Source organism: Dipodomys merriami, unplaced genomic scaffold, assembly GCF_024711535.1.
Source record: "Dipodomys merriami isolate MVZ:Mamm:240054 unplaced genomic scaffold, mDipMer1.0.p SCAF_285, whole genome shotgun sequence".
Classification (NCBI taxonomy): domain Eukaryota; kingdom Metazoa; phylum Chordata; class Mammalia; order Rodentia; family Heteromyidae; genus Dipodomys; species Dipodomys merriami.
In genome coordinates, this window is record NW_027204326.1 from 846,927 (window position 1) to 873,541 (window position 26,615).

Sequence of the window (26,615 nt, forward strand, 5' to 3'; positions counted from 1 at the left end):
CAAATTATTAGGAAAGAATATAATATCCGTAGATCACACAGTCAGGAAGGTCACAGATGGCAGCTTTCTTATTCCTGCCAACTGCCACGCAAGTAGAAGAAGCCTTCCATGTGCTCCAAATTGCATTCTGAAGAAACAATCATGTAGGTGACCTTACAAATAGCAGCCGTGCAGGCTCACCAGGAGAGAGACTTGGCTTTGAACCGCCAAACACAGCCTGCTGTATGTGATTGCGAACTTTCCAGCAACTCCAGGACTGCAGCTACTCCCTCTGCCCCTCCCCATGGCTAAAAGCTGGACACAGACTCCAGGGAGGTGTGTGATGTGTAGCTGGACACTGGGTGAGCCTGAGCTAGGGGGAAAAATGGAAACGGGAAGGGAGAGAGTAAAGTCTGTCACTCCAGGGACTGACTCCATGGGCTCACCCACTTCTACTTCACTGTAACTCCTATCAGTCCTCTATTTCTTCTTTGTCATTCATTGGTTCTTAAGCAGCCCTGGGCAAGGCTGGCTCCAGGCAAGGATTCTGTGCAGGGACTGCAGGTGATGCCCAGACAGGGTAGGAACCAGGAAAGAATGGAACCCTCCCCAGCATCAGCACGAAGAGGGCAAGCTAGCCCAACCACCTAACCGTGGTGGTTAGAAGCTCACAGGCCAAGAGGAGGAAAGAGTAACTGGGAGCCACAGAGCAGAGTGGTGCAGGCGGGCGGGAGGGCACTGTGGTCAGGCTTCAGATTAGATTGCCAGGGTCTATAAAACAAAGGAAGATGCATGTGAGCATATATTCAGGAGCATATGCACACGCGACGTGTATATCTGTACTACCTTAGTATATGTTTGCAGGCATTCTGCATGCCTTGTGTATGTAAACACATCCTGTTATTAACTTAGTAGGAGAGCCCGCATCCCCTTCTATTCCATCCTTCTTTGTTCACATAGTTGCGGGGAAGACATCCAGAACTCATAACGCTAGAAAAGTAAAAGGCCACATTTCACTTACAAATGTGAGATTTTTTTTTTCAGTCCTGACCCCAAAACCATCTTAATGAGCTGAATTCTATCCTGTGAGCCTCGGGAAGCCACGGACGGGGCAGCAGCAGAGGTGCACCGTGGCAGAATCTCCGTGGCCCCTGTCACATCCAAAAAGATCATAGGTGACACCCCCAGAGGCTCATCGCTCCACAAGCTCAGCCTGGGCCTGAGTGAAGCCAGACTTCCCTTTACCTCTGTCACCCTATGAGGCTGTCCCGGTCTCTGCCTGGACCGGTAGCAGTGGGCTGGGAGGGATTTCAGCAGCTGCCACACAGGACACTTCTGGACAGGCTGTCTTGCCCTCGGCAGGAGACATCTGGAGAGCAGCCGTTCATCTGTCACCCCTGGCTACCTGTGGGGGCCTGGCTCCCGGGGCTTGTGTGCGGCGGAAGTCTGGCTCTTGTGCCTAGCTGGACTGGGGCCACTGTGGGCAGTGAATGAGGTTCCCTCGCTTCCAGGAGCAACATCTGTTCCAGGCAGCCTTGTCGGCTCCTTTCTGAGCCAGCCCGAGAGGGATGGTCTCATCAACAATGCCCGCAATTTGACAGGTCCAGCTCTCCTGGTGGGTTACCTCCCGTAGCCTGGGACCAAAACATTCCAGGAGAAAAAGGCTATCTGTCATGTGCAGACCACCGGACTCTGAGGTGTACGGCATTCAAAGGAAATAATTGGATCATTTATGAGTTCCACAGCACAGAGGTTTGTGCATTGAGCATCCTTTGTTCCCACGAGGTGGGGGCTCAGGCAAATGGAGCTTGCCGGGTGAGACAAGGAAGACGCTTCACCTTCACAACAGCTGACGGTGGCCACGCCCTCAGGTTGTACTGGGCTTTGCTCTTCTGATTAAGGATGCTTCCACCAACGCAGGCAAACTATATACATTTTTTGTGTCGTATGCTAAATTAAGTTACAGAGAGAGAGAAAGAGAGAAGGAGGGAGGGAGGGAGGGAGGGAGGAAGGAAGGAAGGAAAGAAGGAAGGAAGGAAGGAAGGAAGGAAGGAAGGAAGGAAGGAAGGAAGGAAGGAAGGAAGGAAAGAAAATGGGTATGATGCCTTGTCCTTGTCTATACACTCGGAAGCTCTGTGGCCCGCTGTACGATCACACCAACAAGAATGCACACTGTTTACATGGGTTGATCCTGGTAAGAGAAAGAAAGAGAGGAATTTAGAGATGGAAGACCTCTCCATTCCTCTACATCCAATCCGTACTACTCAGTTCCAATAACAGATCAAAATGTTGAGCCAACCAGGTTATAGATTCTTATGTCATTATGATTAAAACTATTGACCAAAATGTAGATTATGGGGCTAATTTTGGACAACTCGCTGTTGACCTTCTGCTCCTCCAGGAATTGCAATGAGAAGCAGCACCCTGTGCATGGAGCCTGGCTGTGGTCCGACCAGACCGCTGGCCACTAGTAAAGGCTAGGTCCACACCAGGTCTCACCTTCCTCCTTTGTAAAACAGAGACTTGTATAAACGCCTACGGTAACAGCCACAGCCTCTGGTGCCAAAAGCAAGTTTCTTATTCCCACAAAGTGCGTGTGCCCCAGCATGCCCCTGGTTCTGGGATGCCCTCCATCAGTCCCCCACACGGGGCACCGTGTAACCTCTGGTCAAACTAGGCCCTGAGTCCTACGATGGGACCTACGATGACCCCAGAGTCTAATTCAGCATTGGGCGCCTAGTCATTGTCAAATACGAATAAAGACCGAGTAAGGATATCAATGGGTAATGAAACATGTACACAACTGTCTCGTGAATCAAGAACCTCCCAATTTAAAAGACTGTTTGCCTTGGAAAACGTGTGTCCCCTTTATGAATTTTGAAAATGATAAGGATGATGAAGATGGCCAATGCTAACCTTACTGAACAAATGACAAGCTCCAAGAGCTTTGCCAGTTGAATTTCCTCCATCATCTTGCCCACATTGCTAGAAAGAATGTATTCTAATATTTTACATGTAAGGGTGAATGATGTAGGTTTGTCCTGGTGACAGAGCCAAGGCACCATGGCTTCACTGTCTATGGCAATATTTTTCAGAATACATTACCCTTCTTGGTGTGTCCCTACCTTTAAGGCAGAGGAGTCTGGAATGGAGTCATACTGGAGCTGGAGTCAACCACAGACACAGTGAAGATGATGGACAAGATCAGTCCTCGAGACCTGAGGCTCAGCTTTAAATCAGGACCGAGGTGGGGGAGGACCACACTCAGCCTAGCAGCCATCACTCATGCGTGTGGAGTGTCTGACTGCTGTGAGAACAACGACGGGAGTTCAGCAGAACAAAGCCATCCTGCCATAATTCTTGCTAATTCAGATTGTGTAGGGCATTAGTCATTAAGCCCTGGTAAATGACCAATTTTCTATCACAGCTGTTTTGAAGATACATTGGAATGCCAAACACGGGCTGTCAGGCACACATAGCAATCAAATGTGCAGTTTCTGGTCTGATATTCATGTTGCCATCAGACCCCCTTAATGACCCATTTGGACAGAGACCACTGGCAGCTTTTGGCTGGTGCATGAAGAGCTCAGCTAAGGAGAGCAACCGTTCATTCAGACACTAGCTCAATGGGTGTAAACTTTCCTGCTTCTAGGACCACGTGGAAACAAGAACAGGTATTTCCACAAGCCTTCCCTCTCCCTAGGCCAGGTAGGAAATGGTGAGAAATCATGGAAGTCTGTGGAAAGAAAAGCAGCAACCTGGAGCAGGAGATGGACACAAACTGAGCAGACACTTGGGATGTCAAGAAAGACGTTCTCATGATGACCAGCATGTTGCTTGTTGAGATCATGAAAATAAATAAATAAATAAAAAGATGCTTTCCCTGCCAGTGGAGTGAAGCAGTCTGTGATGGGGCCACACGTCTGCCTTATCTGTGTTTGCAGCGAGTGTAACTTGATGAGTTGGAATTGGCCAGCAAGTGCAAGGCTACGTCTGCCCTCACTCCCCCAAAGACACCAACACTTGGAGACCCAGATACAAGAAACACTTGTCCACCAGACTGCATCCTTTAGGCAACATCTTTTTCCCCAGAAAGAAACACCAATGTGGCGAAAGCTAGGGATACCTGAATCAACACAATGCTGGATGGTGGCCATCTGAAGTGGACCTCTCACAAATAGTGGCCCAAAGAGCTGTTAAACACCTTACAATGCACAGGGGAGCTCATGGCATGCACATACACACTCATGGACTCATGACTGTGTATGCACCCATGTCCCCCTACACACACACACACACACACACACACACACACACACACACACACACACACACACCACACCACACACATATACACATCCACAAAAATCAAACCTGTGATCTAGCCAAAAGGTATAGATAGAGTGCAAATAAAGAAACCACAAGTCAGACAATGCTAATTCCTATCCCAGTTTTGCTGCTCATGAATCGTGGCGTTTGGGGACATATCCCTCTACCTGGATTGCTGGAGACTGATGAGTGTTGGGCTCTTCCTTCATGGACTCACCACTGAGAGCAGAGATGACGCTAGGCCAGGCTTCATGAAAATCCAATAACCAAGACCTACCTTGCAGTGGTGAGTGTGTCAAGAATGTTTGTGGAGTGTGGAAATCAGACTGATCCCACTAAGTGAATGTAATTAATTTTAGCATAATTTTAGCACCGAAGCATCCCTCTCTAGGGTGAATATAGACTGCTCCAAGGCTCTGATGTTGGACCATGGTCAGTCCAAGGTTGGAGGTTATTTCTCCCAGAGGAATTGAGCCATCTGTTGCCTGGTGGAATCTAAGACAGAAGGAAGGTTTTTCTGAGCCTCAAGTCCTGCTCATTCAGTCTCAAACAGAGACTATGGTCATAGTTTTTGTAAAGCTCACCCAAATCCCCAACCCTATGGACCAGTCACTTTGTACTTGAAATATTTACCCAAGGTCTGCTTCTTTACCTGGGGCTGTGTTAGAGGAAACACTTGAGCTAGGGATGTAGCTCAGCGAAGCACATGGCTAGCATGCACAGGCTTGGGGTTGGATCTCCACCATAGGTAAAACAAGGAAAACAAACTCAGGCACTCCAAGGAGACATGAGCGTTGAGGTAGTAGAAAGATGGCTGAAAGGATGATTGCTCCAGTGGAACTTATGAAAAAAAAAGAAACAGCAAAAATGACTGACAATAATTAGGTGACAGTCATCTCTATGTCATAATAAATAATATTAGTAGTAATCAAAAGGATCAAGATAACATTTCTGAAAATTATTTATTACAAAGTCTGCAATACATTTATGCATAAAAAGTACCTTAAGAGTGATTTGAAATCTTTAAGTTACATATTTATAAGGATATAGAAATATGAATAATAGGTAACAGAATAAACAGGAAGAAAGATGACAAGAGAGATCTCAAGACAGAGACATGGGCCTAGAGATTTTACTACTAATATTCCAAGCAATGGGGAAACGGGATACATTCTTCTTTAGATGGTTTTAGTCTTTTTATAAATTTCCTCATACATGATGTTTATCATTGGGAAGACATATGAAAGTGTCACAATTGTGCTACTGGAAAATATTCATAAATCTAAATGGAGTGATAAAACCCATGTGTCCCCACTCTTTGTGGAGGAATAAATGAACAAGTCATCTCTAGGAGAGTAAAGAAATGGGGGAGAGAGGGAGAGAGAGGCAGAAATAAAGAGAGAAAAAGAGAGAGAGAGAAAAGATGAAAGAGGGAGAGAGGAAAACAAAGCTAAAACTTGGAATCAGAGCACTGAGCCCAGACCTCGCTGCTCCACTCCTGGCCACTGTGGCCTTGGAGGCTGAGTGTCCCTCCCCAGAATTAAGTTGGAAGGAAGGTTTTATTCTGGGAAAGGCCACGTAAACAGACAAGTGCTGCACACCCAGGAAATAGTTAAATATTAGGTCACAGAGTTGCTTCTTGAAAAGTGCCCACTAAAAAACAAACAGACAAACAAACAGATCTTCGTCCAAGTGCTGACCCTGTGTTGTCAGCAGTATGGCCTGTCCTGTTTTAAGGCTCAGTTTCTTTGCTGGGAAAGTGTGATAAAGCCTGGCAAGGTCCCTGAGGGGAGAGCACTTGCTGAGCATGGTTCCTTTCCCCGCTCAACAATTGTTTTTCAAAAGTGCAGAAACGGTCATAATCAAAGCTAATAGACACAAATGAAGTAAATACTTCGAAATAATAGACTTTATTTTGTTTTCCTTTCAGAGGAAGATAATATCTAAAATGAGCCTTCTTGGTGACTATGCATATTACACTGGCGATATGCATCTTCAAAACCCTCAGAATAAAAAATGTACGACTCTCACACGTGTTGTGCCCAAAGGAGCTATAAAACTCAACGTCAATGCAAGCACAAGCAACGGGTCCTACTGGTTCTAAGCTAGAGAACAAATAGATGAAAGTGCATGTGAACCTTTGTGAGAAGTGTGCTGAGACCGATCATTAGCCCTCATTCTTCAGGGAAGGCTTTCCCGGGAAAATCTCCAGGGTTTCCAGGTATCTCTAGGTATCTCTCTTATCCCAAAATCACTCCAGAGGCTTTCAGATCCTTGTGGGGGCTGAAAATTAGCAACAGCTCTAGCCCAAGGTCCTGAATTCACTTCTGAAGTTAGTTGCTTCCAAACCATCCTGGAAAACCTGATGGGGTCCAAGATTCCGCTTCGGGGACACACCTTGCTGGCCCCAAAGGTGCTGCTCCCAGCCAGGTAGAGAAGTAGGACCTCCCGGCCCTCGGAAGGCATCTCCATGCCCCCTCGGTGCTCCTGCACACCCAATACCACTGGGACTTTCACCCTTGCTTTCCTGTGTCCTAATGCTCTCCACAGGTAGGAGTTAGAGGTCATTCTAACCTCCTTGAAATAAGGTAGAAATTTTGGAATCATTTTGAGCAAAGCTCAGCTTTCAACGTGAACATCTATCAATTCTGTGGATTTTTTTTAAATAGTCCAATTGCTTTTAACTCTGTTTTCTGCATCAGCTGTACAAAGGGCCACTGTTAACTTTGCATTTTATGAAGATTAGAGATAATATATATACAAACTTGTATTCAGAGTAATTTCCCTCTTGCCTTTATGTTCTAAATTTGCAAAACCTAGTTCATCATTCCCTTAATGACATCTAAGGGGACTCATTACTGGACTTGTTGAAGTACCTTTTATTCTTTGACTAGATTATGCCTGGGAAACCTCAAATGGTTAACAAAAACCTGTGATATGCACCTTTTCTACCCAAAGGTTGCTTGGTAATAGCCTTCCAGAAGCCTCAGCTTGCTCTGTCTCAGAGGGGGCCTTCTGAGACCCATGGCAGAAGACAGCTCTGGAGAGATGGCAGAACAAGCTCTGGCTTTTGCAGGCTTCCCAGCTTCGGTGGAAGCTGTCCTCATGGCTCTCATCATCCCACAGCTGTCCTCAGAGTCGGGCCGAGGATTTTCCACAAGGCGATCAGAGAATGCTCTTGCACTTACCTCAGTGTCTCAAGACTCTTCATCCATCCTGCCACATTACACGCCAGCACACTGGCCCCATCGGACCATGCACCTGCCACCGAGGTCCCAGGCAGTAACCACAGCCAGTGCCCTAGCCTGGTGCCCCGAGTCAACAACGCTCAGACCACAGCTTCACCTCCATTCTCAACATTTTTCTTGCTCCAAGCGGACACCACAGCTCAAATACTCTGCACCTTTACTTCCATGCTGGCCTCAAATTCCAAAAACACTGGCATTCAGTTCCTCCTTGAATTCACCTTTTCTCACTTAGTTCCAAATGGGTCATTTTCCTTTGTCCCCACAGACAAGGACAGGACCTGTCCAAGCCAGCGACTGTTTACTCGTCACCCACCGCAGCGAACTTGGACTGGCATCTCTGCACTTCAATGAGCTGTGAGCACTGGAGAGGAGATTTCTGTGAGGATCCCACCCTTGGCCTTGCTGGGGTCATGCGACACACTGAAGACTGGGTGACATTTAATGCTGTGGCATTGGAACAAATACATTTGAAACCTTTCAGTTTTTAGAAAATTCTAGAAAAATTAATTCCCCATAATGTATACCACAAGATGTCCCATGGGTATAGTAAAATTCATACTCTTTGACTATACGTAAATTCAATTGCTTTTAAATTGCATCTACACCAATAACTCATTATCACACTATCCTTGGCCTACCCTCATGATACAATTGGCCAGGGGGCCGAAGGTCAAAGATGGGGGAGGACTTCTGCTGCGCACATTGCTTGGTAATCTTCTATTTTTTAATGATGATTTGCAATGATGCTGATGTTAAATAATGAAATGGCCAATAACAATGAATAATAATCATAAATACAATATTACAATTACTAATAATAAGATGTCTGGAGAATCAAAATAGACATGGCCACAAACAGGTTAAGTGGCAATCATCAATAACTCACATGCTCCGTCTGAGCTGTTCTCACAGGATTGCATCTGGCCACATTTAATATAACATTGTGTCTTAGGCTACTTTTCAACCCATAAAGTGAGCCTCAATATTGCACCTCAGACATACAGTGAACTTTTGTCATTGTCTGGCAGAACTTTCTCCATAGGAATTGATCTAATAAGGCATATTTAATTCACCACAATAACTGCTTGGCTGCGTCGAATGAGCCGGCTTCCTGAGGAGGACTGCCAGCTGGAGCTCCAACCTTAATCTGGAAGGATGAAGGATGGCTGCCATGGTTTACAGCAGACACAGAAGGGGAAACAGAGGCTCTTTGAGGTTTTTGCCCCAAATCCTACCGGCAATCGTAAGTTGTAGAAGTAAGACTTGAGCTGAGCTGTCTTTCCTGCACAGACCCGACGCTGGCTGGCCTTCCTCATTCCATCTATAGACACATGGTTTAGATTGCTGCAGAAGCTCACCTGGGCCTGGCCCTCTTCTTGGTTCTTTCTTCACCTGATGGAGAACACCAGGCTCTCCCTCCTTCACGTGCACTGGTGCAAAGTGAGCTCCCTCCTTTCTAGAGTGAAACCTTTGCATCCAATGCCGGAGAGCAGCCCCTGTTCTGGGGAGACCACGGCTAATAGCATGGGAGGCAGTGTCACCCAAGCCTGCTCGGGGCTTCCCGCTGCACATCCACGAGAGCCCACCAGCCTCTCCTTCCCTCTCGACTGAGGTCCCGAGAAACAAGAGGGCTTTGGGAACTGCAAGGATTTGGGAGGAACATGGCTTTCTGGGAAAACCTTGGCACTGGTGGAAATTGTGTCTGCATTTTTTCCACCTGGGGAACTTCCCACAGCTGCTATTTAAATAGAAACGTGCCTATGGTAGCATCCTCTTGTAAAGCAATATAAAAAGAGACGAAGAGATGCTGCCATCCTGGCCGCCCTGCCTGGCCCAAAGGGAGGAGCTGGCAAGTGTGAAGGGGAAAAACTTTGCCTCTTGGTGTGGCGGCGCCCCGCTGCCTCCTTCTCCCATACGCTGTTCACTCCCTTGATCAACAGAACAGCCACCCGGAGGGGACTGTGGGGCTCCAGTGGCAGCTGATAAAGTACTGTTAGGGCGCACACTCTCCGTGGATGGAACGCTCATAATTGCTTGGCACGGGTCTGTTTAAGATGTGAAAAACCCATTCCCATTTCCTGCGGTGACTCAAGGGAGAGCAATCAAAATCCCCTCGGTCACCCCATCCATCTCCCCACAGACCCGCTCTTCCATCACTGAAGCCAACTCCATAAATGAATCATGTGGCCTCTACCCGCCTCAGCGAGGAAAACCATTCCACCGTCTAATGAAGGCCACAGCAAACGCTTCCCCCTTTCCCTTCTCAGACTGACTCTGCTAGCGCCGGGCAAAGGGGCTCTCCTGGTACAAACAACACCCCTACCTCTAAGGTCCCTGCCCCTAACACTCTTTCACACCTGTGCCTGCGGCTACCAGCTCCCTCAGCAGGCCAGGCTAAGGAAGGCAGAAGGTAGCACACATGGCCACCTGCTGGGCAGAGCTGCTTGAACACAAGCCTGCACAACGGACTCATGGATGCTTGAAAAGAAATGTCCAGGGACATGGACATTTCATTTCCCCAGACAATTCTGGAAGGAAGGACTTTGCACCTCTCTTGGGTCAGGAAATCAGCTGTGTAGTCTGATGGAAGTTGGTTGGGAACGTGGACTCTCAGAGGCTCTTGGACTACTCCCTCTTTGCCCAGGACCTTTGGCTCACTCCCATATGTCTAGAGTGTCTAGAGCATTGCTAAACAGGCCTTGGCAACATCAGCTATATGGGTCGTAGCAATGCTCTCTGCATTGTCTGGGGTATGCCCACGCACTGATGCCCAGGCATGTGGCCAAGGGTCAGACGCACCTCCATCCTTCAGTCATCCCTCTCTGAAGCTCACACATGTGTGTGAGTCCTGCACGCAGACACCACCTCTCACCCTGACTTGCTTCATACAGGGAAGCTCAGTGAGTAAAACAGGGTTTCCGTCCACCTGTGCCCCTCACAACAGTGCTCTTGGCAAGGGTCCCACCTGCTGGGCACAGGAACCCTTAGTGAGACTCACAGTAGCCCCTGTCTCTTTAGTCTGGCATGAGAGAGTAAAAGGAGAACTTCAAAGATGACAAATGGAGTTTAGCATGCTGGATCACATCTGTATTCCGGGCACTTGATAGGTGGAGGCAGGACAATTCAGTTCAAGGCCAGACCAGACTACGTAGTGAGACACTGACTCAAAAATAAAAATGGCGAGAGCTGGGTGGGCCCTGCAGCACAGCCTGTCTGCTCCTCTCAGAACCAGCATACGTACACTGAAGAAACATCTGTAAAACCAAAACTGTCCCCAGAGTGGGAGAGGGGGATGGAGCGGCTGGCTGTCAGCCAGGACAGAACCTCAGCTAACTTTTGAAAGATTAGAAGTGTCTGAATATCTGATGGCTCTTGAACCAGTACAGAAAGCTACAGCCCACAGGGAGGGTACTGGAATGGAATCCACCTTCCCAGAGGCCTTTAGAGGTGCTGGGTTGAGTCTACCAACACAAGGCACGTGACAAGTGTGGCCACCATTAACTTACAGCTGCCATCCCACTCCCCACCTCCTGACCATGCCTGGGGCTGCAGGTATCCATGCTTTTCATGTCCTCCCCACAGATGTCTGGTGATTGCTGCATCCACGTGCACCTGCTGCTAGCGGTGGCATGCAATCCTGAAAACCTGAGACCACTGTGTGTCTCCCACGAGGGAGCAGGACCAAGACTTTGAACTCTTGCTAAGCCCATGAGCTCCACAGTCTACTCAGTTTGCAATCTATTCCCTAAGGCAAAGTGATTTTTCTAGCATGTCTTTCATCTCCATCTGGAATCTTCTCTGCAACCCACTATGTAAAGCAAATTCTCTCTCTCAATCTCTCTCTCTTTCTCTCTCTCTCTTCCCCTCTCTCATACATATATATATGTATATATATAGACACACATACACACACATATACATCTTTTCTGTTCTTCTTCTAGTCCTACTGTTGACACACACTCTTTCAGAAATCCTACTGTACAGCCCTGCCAAACACAAAAATTCATAAGAAAGAACTCCCCCACGGTATAGCCCCTGCTTTCACTGTATTTGATGTTGGTATAATTTGTGGAGGGGAAGGGAAAAAACAAATAATTTAAATAGGGATACAAGTGGACCCATTGCAACAATGAGATGTACAAGTCGTTATGTCACAAAACGAACTTTACAACTTTGGTGGGGGAGAGGAGGATTGGGTGGGGGAGAGAGAGGATGGGAAAGGATGGGAAGGGGAAACAAAGGAGAAGGCTACAATGCTTGATAAGAAATGTACTCATTATCTTACCCATGTAATTGTAACCCCTCTGTACAGTATTTTCACAATAAAAAAAGAAAGAACTGTTCTGCAACTAGTCAAACTATCAAAATGGCATAGCTGGTTGGTCATCTCCCACAAAATGGCTTACTATTTACAACTAGTTCTCTCCTTAGCGTGTTACTGAGCCTTACCTGTTATGAACCCTTAATCTATCATCATCAAAATAATAGAGAAGTTTTGTGACAGCTTCTTATTGGACAAGGTAGCATGACTGATCTATAAACCAGATGCCAATGTGTGGCTGGTCCACCTAGCTCACCAGTGCCAAGTCCACCTTTAGATATGCAAAGGAAGCCAAGCAATACCTTTACTCCAGTCACAGATTTGCAGGCAGGTGATATTCTTCTGGGTGACAGTACTGTCTGAGGATCTTGCTCCAGGCCTATGACACCCACCAGGGTCTGGACAGGCACCACACTGCAACCTTGACTACCCAATCAAGTGCTCTACCCTGAGTGTGTCATTATTTCCTTTTACCCAACTCATCCTCCTAGACCCCAGTGTTTCTGGACCTACTTGATCTGTGATCTCAGGGCCACCTCAAATGTTACTCTTCCATGGCTTGTCTTGAATCCCACAGCCAGCTCATTCGATCAGCCATCTCTTTTGGGTCACAAGCCAAGGGAAGAATTTGGTTTGGGCCATATCTCTAAGGTGGCAGAGACAAACAGGTTACCCTGCACTTGAAACGCCAACAGATTAGTGGGGAGATTAGGAATCAAAATTTACAATTATAACATCTAGCTCTGATCTCTGTAAATGTTTGCAATAAGGACACTAAATTTTTTGTCTTATTATATGGTGTAAACCAGAGTACTTGTTACAAGCTAAAGAAGCTGAATCTAGTTGAGCTAAGCATATCCTACACTGTTGGTGGGAACGTAAACTTGTTCAACCACTCTGGAAAGCAGTATGGAGGTTCCTCAGAAGACTAAACATAGAGCTCCCTATGATCCAGCAATCCCACTTTTGGGCATTAATCCAAAGGAACACAAACAAGGCCACACTAAAGCTATCAACACAACCATATTCATTGCAGTATTATTTACCATAGCTAAGATGTGGAATCAACCCAGGTGCCCCTCAGTAGACAAATGGATCAAGAAAATGCAGCATATATACACAATGGAATTCTATGCTTCCATCAGAAAGAATGGCATGTCCCCATGTATAGAGAAATGGAAAGACTTGGAAAAAATTATATTAAGTGAAGTAAGCCAGACCCAAAGAAACATAGGCTGCATAGTCTCCCTCATTTTTAATAACTAGAATATGTCTAGTATATTCTTAACAGACAACCACATAGATCAATAGCTATGATCATATGACTATATCAAATTATGCTTATTGAAATGAACTCAAGAAATGGAAACAAGAGATTTTTCTAGTGTACTGTTTACAATTCTTTCTTTCTTTTTCTTTCTTTTTCATTCTTTCATTCTTTCTCTCTCTGTTTTCTTTCTTTCTTCCCCCTTCCTTCCTTCCTTCCTTCCTTCCTTCCTTTTTCTTTCTCTTTCTCTTTCTTTTTCTCCTTTTGGTTTATTCCCTGTTGTCACTGTTTTTTATTTCTGTACCCTTTGTCTTGTATATAAGTTTATTGATTTGGGGAAGGGAATGGGAATCACAGGGACAGAGGGTGAACCAATGCAACAGTGATACTCACTAGACACTATGTTAGAAATGCACTTTACAACTAAGGTTAGGGGGAAGTCAGCAAGGGGATGGGAGAAAATGAGGTAAACGGTAACACTGTTTAAAAAGAAATGTACTCATTACCTTACTTATGTAACTATAACCCCTCGTACACCACTTTTACAATAAAATTATAAATAAATAAATAAATAAAATGTGAAAGAACTCCCAAAATCACTAGAAGGATTTGCATGTATGGATTATGCCTGGGGGGGCTGGTCCTTAAATCCAGCAGCAGGACCTGTCCAGTGGCTGCTCCCAGCTCCAGACAGCATCTGGCACCAATACCACTTAGCTATCCAGGATGCTGGCCTCGCATCACTTGCACAGTAAGCAAGCAACTAGCAGCACCTACCTACCACTGGCACAGTTCAGGTCCTCAGTGGTTTCTGCATTGCTGCAGGCTTGCAGGTCTTTGCATGCTCATCTGATGATGGACCCTGAGGCTGCACCCAAACTGCAAGGGAGGCTGAAAAACAGGAGCCTGGAGTTTGAGGCCTCTGTGCTAAAGCTGGCTTCCATGATGTCCCTCCGAAGTAACACAGTCTCCAACAGAGCACAGATATGCACAGTCTTAGCTCAGAGAGAGAGAGAGAGAGAGACAGAGAGACAAAGAGACAGAGATAGAGACAGAGACCGAGACAGAGAGACAGAGAGAGTCTGTTACAATAAGTAGCTTACTGGGGAAGCAGGAAGTGGTGGGACAGCTCATAGCCTGATCAATTGCCTGCTTGTAAACAATTTTCCATAACCTCTTAGGCCAGGGAGGGGAAGGTGAGCAGGAAAATGTGTGCAGACACTTTTGTTCTTTTTCTTCTTAGCAGAGACATAGAAAAGCACACGCAGTTAAGAGTAGGCTGTTGTGAAGCCAAGGAAGGAGTTCACCAAAGTATTTGCTAAGATATTGAAGCAGGGCCTTGATAGCTGTGGCTCACCACCAGGCACAGTGGTCCATGGCTGGTCAAAGTTTTATCATGTAAGACTGACTCAGAGTAACTATTCTCAGACTAAAATGTGTCATTTAATGTTCTAAGAATATTCACAAGTTCCTCAGAACCATGAATTTTACAAGACCAGACTCCATAGAGTAAGGTAATTCACATCCCATCCATGCAGGTTAAGAATTTAAAATTATTGCAATGTGCTCTAGTGTACAACTAACTCCTGGTACTCTGGCTGGTCAATGAGCACATTCCAGCGGTCCATTCCAGCTGAAGAGGCAATGGAAAAGTATCTTCAGGACTGCTTTCCAGCAGCAGATGCTTGGTTCAGACTGTGGGTGGTGGACATCCCACTGCCAGCCTTGTCTGTGGCTCTCAGTAGCAGCTGAAACATCGCAATTGGCAGCACAGCACTAGAGCAGGCAGAGGGACAGCATTCGGGAGGGCTGCTGAGGACAGCATTGGAGAGCTTTGGGGTCGTGCTGAGCAGTCTCAGCTCCTCCCTTCTTCACAGCACTCTTAGCCTCCAAAGGATCCACTTCTTTGGAATTCAGGACCACAGAATCTAATGGCAAAGGTTAGGAAAGGAAGAAATGACTTGTGTCCAATAACCAGATATCAGGAAGAGTGATGGTTTGCCCATATCCATCGAGGGTTGAAAGATGCTTCTACAAGTGTTAGAGGCCACTGCCTGGTACTAGGGAGGTCCAGGAACTTCCCTGGGAGTCATTCCAAAGATGAATGTCCTGTTTTGTGTTCAAATACAGACCTTCCTCAGTGACTAGCGGCATGTCTCAGCCACAGCAGGGTAGACATTAAAGATAGTGCCACTCAGAGCAGTAGAAATACTGACTGGGGCATGTGTGATTTCCCAAAAACCCAACTTATTTTATTTCACAAATTACATTAGCTGGCCTATTTGGGGAGTTGAAGTCCCCTAAGACTTAGGTATAAAAAACAAAAGGGGTGATGGGCTGGGAAGGTGGCTCAGTGGTAGAGCGCTTGCCTTGCATGCCTGAGGCCCTGGGTTCGATTCCTCAGCACCACATAAGCAAAAAGAAAAAAGCCAGAAGTGGCGCTGTGGCTCAAGTGGTAGAGCGCTAGCCTTGAGCTGAAGAGCTGAGGGACAGCGCCCAGGCCCAGAGTTCAGGCCCCACAACTGGACCAAAAAAAAAAAAGAAAAAAAAAACAAAAGGGGTGAATCACTTTGTGACACCCACTGAACGGGAGTGCAGTTTGAAGAGAGAAGCCCCAGAAAGAAAAACTAGAACAGCAGGAAGCAGACTTTGAAGCACAGAGCATATTTTGCATCTAATAGTGAAGCCAGGGAAGTGAATTGTGATGGAAAACATCAGAAAAGGTAGATTCACAGTTCTGTGTCATTCTGAGGCAGAGTAGGATCCTGGTGGGCACAGACAGTGCCAGAGCCTTGACACCACAGATCCCAACCAGAAAAGGGTCAGGTAGGTAAAATGCTGCATTAAGTGGACAGAGCCAACTCCAGGCATGTGGGGCAGATGTATCTGATGGGAGACTACTGAGACAACTGTGGCAGGGTGGTGAGACTTCCACGTACAGCTGTTACCAAGGTCAGGAGCACCACCTGACTCTGCCCACCCTGTGGTGACTGCTTCCAAATGACAGAGTGTCTAACTGCACTTCCTCTGCCTTGTCCTGTGTTCTCTGAAGGCTGGTCTCCAACCAGATGGTACTGCATGTGCTGAGAGCTGTGCATTTTTCTTTGGAAGTCTTTCCCTGGAAGTTACGGAATACCTCTCCAAAAACACAAAGAAACAGACTACTGTTCAGGGAACTGTGCAGAAAGTTCAAGGGGGAAATGTTCAGGCCTCTAGACTAGGTTATTTCCTGACTGCTGTTGTCTAAATTTTTTAAAGGATAAGAAACACAATTCTCATGTAAATCCACTCTCATATGAATATGTAGAGGTGCCAAAGGTTTATTAGGCACCATCATTACTGAGGAAGCCACAGAGATATTTATACCGGAGCAAGCAAAGGAGATGGAGGAGCTCAATACAGGTGAATAAATTAATGAATGAGGTTGCTAAGACAAGATTTCTAGGAGACTATGTGTGTGTATATATATTTCTCTAAGGTTGATCTAACTTTGGGGATTGTTTTTAACCTTATGGGTAGGATTCCTTGAATCTTATCAGAAAAAGGGCTGGAAGTTAACTTCCACCCCAGTAAAGATATGAAATTGAACAGCCTGGTCAGCACAAGTGAATCAAGAGCACAAACACAACATCACCCTGAAAAAATTCCCTACAAATTGTTTCCCCCTGTATTCTGAATTTCTGGTAATCCTTTTCATACATACTAGAATTCTCTTAAGTATTTTCTTTTACGATTCGTGGGTAGAACTAGATTAAAACTAAGCTACCAAACAAGCAGTTCACAGACACAATTTATTTCACAAAAGAACGAAGCTTCACAAACACCCCCAGCATATGAAGTTTCAGAGAGAGCCTAGACAGCATTTGGCCAGGTTATAAAATCGATCTCCACTGCATTATGAAAGAGCGCATGCCCTACTTCAGATACTAACAGAAGAAAAATTGTACATCTCCCCAGATGTATGCTACTGCTCAGTAGATGAAGAATTAAGTTAATCATTTTCGGGACAGGATGAGTTCACTGAAATAAACATAGAGAAGAAATTGCCCTATGTGTCTGTATATGAATATCCATACATGTGCATATGAAAACATATAATGTATATATAGTTGCATATGTGTATAAATGTACATGTGTATACATATGTATATATGAGTATGAATGGTTATATAAACATATGTACATATGTATATATTACCTACACATGTACATATACCTGAATTTTCCCAAAGGATTTGAGTCACCTTTCATTGAAGAGAGATAAATTATTAGGTTTTAAAGTGCCAGCCTCTGGGATTTTTTCTAAGTCTTTCTATCTCTTTCCCCTTCAGGAGAGGCATTTTCTCCAACTTAGAGATGAATTCAGAAGCTTGCTAATGTTTTGGCTCGTTTCCACACCTCACAGCCCCACCTGCTGAGCATGGTGCATGATGGTGAGCTGGTGTAGGTTCTTTCGTTTAGTCAGTGGCCAAGGGCTAGAATGGCCCCTATGTAGCCAATAACTCTAGAAAGCTGGCTGGGTCTGTGCTCTGCACAGACGGCCTCCAGCCTGAGCCCACCTTGGTGGGAAGAGTTAGCCTCAGTTCACTCAGTGTAGCCCAAGACTCCAATCTAGTTTGCTCACTGGAAGAGTAACAAATAGATATGAAATCGGGGGGTGGGGGTGGGGGTGGAAGGGGTCTCAATCCCCCTCCTAGACCTATGAGCATATTGTGATAGGTTAGGTTCACTGGACAATTTGTAACTTTTGAGGCCCACATATTTCCTGCTTGAGAAGTGGAAAGAATTGGACAGATCAGGCAAATAGCTTTATAGTCATGATTCTCAGTATCACAAAGACATTTCCAAGTTCCCATCTCTTTTAGAGCAAGGAGCATTAGCATACCAGATTTCCAAGTGTAACTCAAGAATTTTGATGATCTATTACAGTTTGTCATAACAAGATTTAGCCCTTACTATAATCTTGGGCAAGAAACACAGGATTGGAGCCATAAGTCCAAAATGGTTGTGTAGAGGAAGTTCTCATCTATCATTTTAGAGAATCCGTTGATTTCTGGAAATGCCATATTACTCATGCCTTGCGTTTCTAGATTTCAGGTTTGTTCTTTTTTTCAGAGCCAATAGCTTCTCTAATTTCTACCAGGGCATCCATGGGTGTATTTCTAACATAGAAAGAAAACTTGAATACATCCCTCCAGTCAGCTGCAGAGTCTATTAGAGCTTCAGGTCTTTGGCTTTTCCTAAGCAAGTTAATAATATTTAAACCATTGAAATGACCCTTTTCCTGTTCCCAAACAGAAATTTAGAAATTATTAATGTGTAATGTTAAAATGCCAGCAAATACTGCTTTGGTGAACCGTCTCTATAATCCTCCACTTAGATGGAAACCGATACTTTCAAGGTCATAAAACCTCTGCCAGGGGAGAAAAGCAGCAGACCCAGGTACCCTAATGACATCCTGCCTGACAGGCAGCTCCTGGGTCAGGGCGTGAAGACTCCAGAAGCCCAGTGGAAACAAAGCGCACACCACACGCACTGCAGGCCTGGGCCTCCGTGGGGATTAGCGGAGCAGTCTCGTGACCGTTTGGAACATTTCTCACATACTTTTGGCTTTGTGAAAACACATCCTTTCTCTTTCTATCCACATCTGTTTCCCATGTAAGGATATAAACATATTCAAGGGCTGTGCACAGCCCCCTTTCTGCTCTCTCTATGTTGTAGAGATAAGATTGGGTTGCCGTTGCATGGACCAACAATGCTGCAGAAAAGTACTCTGGATTCTTTCTGGGGAACGAATCCACACTGGCACTTGATGGGAAGGAGGATTATACAAAAGAAGCCAATTTTCTTGCTCAAAATAATATTAAATGTGGCGACATGTTTAGTCAAGGAATGAAGGCATAGAGGGAAGCTGGTAGAACATGTCAGTATTCAAAGTTTCTTGGGGGAGCACTAGAATTTGCACTCAGAGCCCTGGGCTTGCCCTGCAGGCACTCTACCACTTAAGCCACACCTCAGCTCTTTTTGCTGATCTTACTTTTGAACAGCATTTTGCTATTCTTTTTTCCTAGGCCTGCATGAACTGAGATCATCTTGTTTATGAATCCTAACAGCTCAGAAGACAAGAATAATCCACCAGTGCTGTGCTTTTAGTGGCATGCGATGGACTAGCATGTTGTGCACTCTTTGCCCTGACTAACCTTGGACTATGGGACCCTCCCAAGCCTGGTGTCCAGATCTGAATAAGAAAAGAGATCCTGAATCAAAGAGAAAGAGTTGTGATGCACAGGGAGCAAATTGGGGTGGGCTAGAGGGGGACAGAAAAGCATGGAAGGGCCAAGGCTCAGACGTTGGCTTTGAAATGAGGACACACTCACTTGGAGTTGCTAGGTGGCTCTAGATGGAAAGTTCATGAATGCTTTGAATACTACTCCCCTCTAGAAATCCATCACCAAGAGGCTGTGCCCTGTATCATGCTCTTTCCCAGCTCCAGGGCCCCTCTGAGGAGACAAGATGGAGGAAGATGCAGTGAGCTGCTGGTACAAACTGGAGCACTTCTGACAGTCCAAAAGAGGATCAGAGATGGCTGCGCTGCACAGCTGCACAGTCCCCCAGAAGCGTTGCATGCACGTTTCAGTCGTTGTTTTCATCTTTCACCAGGCATTTCTAGGCAGATTTTCTGTCAGTTCTGTGTTTTTAAGAAATTGAAAATGAGTGTAGAGATACATTGGGTGGTAGAAAAGTGTCTCTCTCCAGTCTTTGGAAGATAATAGTTTCCCTGGTTCTGTTGCCTACTTATTTACAAGTTATGGAAAGTCCAGTAAACTCTCTGCAATTCCCATCATCCCTCTTCATCCACGGATGCATTAGACAACAACTGATATGAGCAAGAATTGTGGGAACTTCATAAGAACTCGTGGAGGGTCTTTGCCAAAGATAAAGTAGCTTCTAAACATCTGTTGTTTTGATGAGCACATAGGTCTCATCATCATCATCAGCCTCTTCTCTAGTAGCAAAAGGTCAGGAGGGGCTCTCAAAGCTACACGTTAATTACTGGCTCAGATCACAGTCTGAACTCCATCTGTGCGAAGGGCAGCCCAAGAGTTCACGTGGGAAGCAACGGCGAGGCCGGGAGTGGGTGTGGTTCCTGGTACCCTGCAATAAACCACTTCCCTGGGGAGTGAGGGGACATGGCTCAAAGAATATCAACGAACCTGCCTTAGAAATCTCAAAAGATGGCAGGAAGTGTAAAATAGAAGACTGGCCAAAAGCAGGACCCTGTCTCAAAACAGCAGTCAGGCACCAACAGCCCACTCCTGTCCCCTTCACTACTAAGATGGTTGGGATCACAGTTCAAGGCCAGTCCAGGCAGCCTAGGATTCCACAGAGCTCTTCTCAAGGAAAAGCTGGACACGGCGGTGCCTGCGTATCATCCTCGGGATGGGAAAGCCTGACAGGTCGAACACACCCAGCACACACTCAGGCAGGAACTGACCCTACCTCAGTAAAGTCGGCAAATGTCACGGCTGGGGATGTGGCTTTACAGCGCGAGTGCCTTTCTAACAAGCACAAGATGGGAGTTCAATCTCCTCATCTCCCCCAAGATAATCATAACCAGGGCAAAAAAAGGTCAGGAGTTTGGTTCAGTGGTAGAGGTGCCGCCTAGCAAGTACATAGCCCTGAGTTCAAACCCCAGTACTAACAATATCTATCTCCATCTGTACGTTTATATCATCTACATCTACATTTATGTCTATATTCTGTACCTGTATCATCTATCTCTACATCACCTATATACCTATATCTAATATAGGTATCAAATATCATATATGATCATGTATGTGTGTATGTATATATATATAATATAGGTATCCTATAGCATATATAATCATACATGTGTATATGTATATATGTATATAACGCAGTGAAGTTGGAGTAGGCAATTTAAATTTCAACATGGAGAAAACCATTTTTTGGAATATTATTTTTATCTGTAAGTAGTTGTACACAGGGGTTGCCACTCAATAAAGCAGTCTGTGAATACAGTACATCTTGCTCAATGTCTCCCCTGCCAACAGTCTCACCCATCCCTCCCCTTTGCCTTCCTTCCCTCGCTTTTCTTAGTTTCTAAGGAAATGTAGTGACTATGTTTTGCCCTCTAGCAAGGCAGTTCATAGATTGCAATGCTTCTCCATCAGTGTCATCCCAATTTTCAAAGCCATTTTCCTCTGTGCTCTTAAGATAGAGGATTGGAGATGGAAGAGGGGTTCTGTGGACAAAGCCTGCAGGAGGTTCTATGCACGTAAGTCACCCAAAGCAGACCCATCCGCACCCATCAGCTCACAAAGCCATTGTCTCTAATATTCCCTCCCACACGCTGGCATGTTGTGATTATTTGCGAAAAGAAAGCCCGATGAAAACAGAGCAAAACAGAGCTTAGCATTCCGGTGGCTGTCTCCATGCTGAGCATCTGCGGAGGGAGGAGGCCTGGCTGTGAACTTCTTTCATGCCTTACTGGTGACGATGTGACCGACAATGACTGTGCTGGGAAAACATGCCAAGGAAACCTTTTTGTGAAGAGAACAAAATATTTTCCATGGCATTTTCCTTTCTTTCCCAAGGGGAATTGATTTGAATGGTGATGTGTACACAGTTCCCTATCAATAAAAAAGTGATATGCCTGGGAATGGTGGCGTCAGGCAGACCTACCTCCTGTCTGGGAGTGGTGGCGTCAGGCAGACCTACTTCCTGTCTATCAGACAACTCCTCACCGTTCTAGGTCGAAGTTTGATTATCCACATCAGTTAGCTACGGTACCCACACTTTACTTTGGTGATGTCAATGGGCTACGGGCAACGGAAAGTCCAAATCATCCTCTAGTGCAATGAAGAATTAAGATACATAAAGAGAGAGCCCACAGGCACATAACTTTCATAATAAGATATTGTTTTAGTTGTCCCATTTTATCACTATTGATCCTTTACGGTGCCCAGTTTATCAGTTAAACTTTGCCACTGGTGCAAACATATAGGAAAAGCAGTATGCTCAGTACTAGCTGAGATTTCCCGAGCCCACTGGGGATCTTCATGGGGGAGAACTCATGCCAGAACTCATACCCTGGGGCACAGCATGAGGCACAGTATTCACAGCACTCAGCATAGTGTCTTGGGCATGGTGAAGCATAGGATATACAGAGTACTCTTTTAAAAGTCACCCTGACTACTGAAAAGCAACCTTGAGGAAGATACCTAGAACAGAAGGACAAAGAGAGCAGCCGCTGCTTTGTTCCTTCAAGAGTCTTGAAGATGATTATAGGACATACACACATCCATAGCACTCAAAGACGTAAGGCTCCAGAAAAGGTGTATTTAGTTAAGAAAGATGACATGTCCTGCAAATGCTGGCATCAGGCAGTGGAAGACATTCCCGGCTGGGTGAGCTGAGACCAGACTGTGGAAAACGCAAGACTCTTTCCAAAGTTTTCAGCTGCAGAGAGTAGAATGTGCACACTCCGTCCACCCCACTTCCCAGCCGTCTCAGAAAGTGGAAGGGGAGGATGCGGGAGGCAGGCCTGACAGAGAAGTGCAGCTGCAGGTCTGCAGACGCACAGGGACTCGGTGGGTGTCGGACATGTAACCTGAATGGCCCTGCGGTCCGTCCGGCTCCCTGGTAGCCATAAAGAGCAAAACCTTGATTTACATACCTAATTAGAAACGTTCTGTGGCTTGAGAGAGCAGAGCTTGGCCTGAATGCTATTACATAGCTTGGGGATATTAACTAGGATAGAGAAGGGAGACTGCCAGTCTGCGCCGGAGAAGCGTTCTTCAAAACCCCCAGAAAGTGAGTTCAATCAAGCCAACATGTGCAAAGAATTCCCAATTTTATATTTCAAATAAGAAACATGTGGGGTGGGGGGTGAGGGGGAGCAAGGAGGCTAGCAGTTCAAGAAAATGGAAAGAAAACACACAATTGCTCTTAGTCTGTCGTTTCCCCCACAGAGTGATAAATAAGAGCTTTGATACAGAAAAGCAGTTATCAAACAGTAACAAATTAGTTCTTCACCATCTGTGATCCACAAGAGGGGGTGACAGTTTCAGTGTGAGATTTTTTTTTTCAACTATGAAATCAACTATTTACCAACGGGGGTGGGGGGGTGTCTCCCAGAGTCTCCATGTCTACCCTGCCCTGGGAAGGCTGAGCCACAAGAAAGCCCTGAGGTTTCCAACCAAGACAAGCCGACAGAGTGACTCCGCTCTGTGAAATATGCTAATTACTGCCTGGCATTTGTAAACATAATGTTTCCTTCCACACTGAAGCTTCCCCAGACTTTCCTCCTTTCCCATCACTTTAAAGAAAGCAGCTTCACACACACACACACACACACACACACACACACACACACACACACACACACACACACACACACACCCCACACGGCTGGTGAGTTAAGAAGCCTGCGGGGAAGGCAGCCCCCTTCTCTGGCTACCCTAGTCTGTCTCTGACCAGACTTAGCCTGGTCGGGTTCTATGGTCCTTGGGCTTTGACTTCGATGCAGACACAGCCTCAGAACCCATTAAGCCCGGCGCCCTTCACTTCCCACAATGGCTGTGGCTGACTCCAAGCAGACCCCAGGAACCCGCTGTTGATTAAAACCAGGGTGTCTGCTGTAGGAGACTGCAGACAATGCCAGGCCCCGGTCTGCATCTTGGCTTGTACTCTGAGATTCTCTCTCTCACTTAATCTTAACCCTCCGCTGGTAATGTGGGCCGCCTCCGAACGGGCTGGTACATCCCGGGAGAATAGATGAGTGATGTCCACAGAGTTTGTAAATTAGATCATGGTTTTCCCAAATACTGAAGAGAGAAGAAATCACCACCAGGATTTTTGATTCAACTCTTTTCCTCTTCTAGCTCCATCACTGGCAGACAGAAATGCCCATTGGTGGCAACTTTCACAATTCCTAGGTGGTCTGAGACATGTATTTCTCCACTTGAGTACCTACCTTCAGTCCCTGTCTGACCACAGCTGCTCTCAGGAGGGCCTGGTATTCAGGGACTGTCTGGAAACCAACTCAATGTTCATAAAGCAGTACAGAGCACCCTTCTCTCCCTGGACTCTGAAATTAAGGAGTATCTCTGTTATTTATTTACACTTATTTATTTTGTACTGACATAATTCAAGCCAAATTATGCTCCAACCCCAAATACAATAGCCTGATGAATTTTTAAAGAAACTTTCCAAAATAAGTGAATGATTTTGGCTTGGGTTAAGTTGGAAATGTTTCCACCCGTACAGAAGCTTTTTGCTTTCTTTGTTTGCTTTGTGAATGTCAGAAGACGTTCAGTAAGGGCCATTGCATAAAAAGCCTTCTGTCTCAAGTTGAAGATGCTCTAACTTTGAAAATCTCAAGAAATCATGCCAATAGTTATTGTATATTAAGTATTGAGTGGTTTATTATGTGCCAGGTATCAGGTTATATATAATTAAAAGTTTTCACCCTAATCTTATTATCTCTACTTTACAGATGTAGGTGAGTTTCCATGAAATACTTCTACAAGATCTTACCACAAAGAAAGCAAAACCCAAACAGAACCAGTTTTCCTTCAAACCCCACATTTTTAAGAATCTTTCAGGAAGCTTTTAGCACTGACTGATAGATGAATTATGGGACCTAGTAGGGTACCACACCAATGTGCTTCTATACATTAAAAGTAAATTACATAAAGAAGTTTTAAAAAGCAATCTCACTATAATAACATGAAAAGAATAAAATATTCATGAACATATGTAACCTGGAAGGAGAAAGGTCTGGGTACTTTGTCTTCAACAAAGACATCAATTGTTCACACTATGTAAAGAATGTTCTCTTTTATAATTCTTTCTTTTGGGGGGATCATGGGGCTTGAACTTAGGGCCTGGGTGGTGTCCTTGAGCTCTTTTACTCACAGCTAACATTCTACTACTTTGAGCCACAGTTTTTGAGTGGTTAATTGGAGATAAGAGTTTCACAGGGACTTTTCTGCCTGGGCTGGCTTTGAACCAAGGTCCTCAGATCTCAGCCTCTTCAGTAGCTAGGATTATAGGCATGAGCCACCAGCACCCAACGGGAATGATGGATGATAAAAACTGAGTATCTACATGCAAAAGAATGAAACTGGATCTTTACCTTACATAATACATAGAAATCAACCCAAAATTTACAAAAGCCTTAAAGTGATAAGAGCTGAGTTGGTAAAACTCCTTGAAGGAAACAGAGAAAAGATCCTTGGCACAAGAAAAAAAAGAAGAAAGAAAACAAACAAGTGGGTCATGTTCAAATTCAAGCACCACTCACTGCACAGTCAAAAAATGTAACCCAGAAGAAAATGAAAATCAACCAGGGTGATGGAAGAATGTATTTGTAAACCTTTTATTTGTGTATCTGAAATACACAGTGAATTCAGGCAAAACATGAGTAGTTGTTTTTCAATGAAAACCTGCGAATGATCATCTCATCTGGGAGAAAATGCTAAGTGCCATCATCATTGTAAAGAGCCATGACGAGATCTCACCTCGAGCCTGCAGAGACTGCTGCAATCCAGCCGTCAAAAGATAACCATGTTCAGAAGCTGTGGAGAACCAAAAAGCTCATATATTATAGTAGAAGTGAAAATAACGCAGCCATCAGGGTGAACAATATGATAGTTTCTCAAAAAATTTAAGCCCATTACCATATGACCCAGATATGCCACTTACATATTTGGATTCAGGTCCAAAGAACTTGCAATCAGTCTGTCGAAGAGATGTCTGCTTCCTGTGCCCACAGAAGCATCTTCCACAGTAGCTAAGGTCTGAAAACACCCCAAGTGACAGAGGAAGTGGATCAGGAGAGGAATGGTGGCCAGGAGCTTGGAGTGGGGAAATGCAGGCCAGCTCTGCAAAGGGTACAGACCATGTGCTTTATCAGGACTTCTGGGGATCTCACAAACCGCATGGCAACAATTACATTAAAGAAGGTATTCTTGAAGTTTGTCAATGGCATAGGTCTTAAGCTATCTCACAAATGAAGAATGGACATTCTGGATATGTTTATCAGCTATATGGAGGAAAGCATCTCACATGGTTCAATCCAGATATAAGCACCTTTTATTTGCCATTTATACCTTGCTAGCATATGGAATGTTCTCTGAAGGGCCTTACATTAAAGGCTTGCTCCCAGGCCTGGCCCTGTTGGAAAGCTGTTGGCAGGGATTATAGATCACATGCCCTTTCCCCTCGTTCTCATTCCTGGCCATGAGGTGGGCTGTTGTAAGCCCTATCTACCTGATCAAAATGCTGGGCCAATGCAATGGGGCCAACTGACATGGAAGATCACTGAAGTCAGAAGCCCGATCAGACTGTTCCTCTTTATAAACTGATTGCCATAGAGATTTGTTACAGTAACAAAGAGCTGACTGACACATACCTCAATGTGGAAAGTCACGTCCTTTTC

General features: G+C 45.3%; 1 long non-coding RNA gene across 1 annotated transcript; it reads right to left on the minus strand.

Moving 5' to 3' along the window:
• Nucleotides 1-1,458: 1,458 nt before the first annotated feature.
• LOC138838611 (uncharacterized) lies at nt 1,459-25,752 on the minus strand. The gene is made up of 3 exons (XR_011375682.1): nt 25,696-25,752; nt 24,147-24,260; nt 1,459-2,170 (listed from the first exon to the last, which is right to left on the minus strand). It is a non-coding gene; the product is annotated as an uncharacterized lncRNA (long non-coding RNA).
• Between the last annotated feature and the right edge of the window lie 863 nt (nt 25,753-26,615).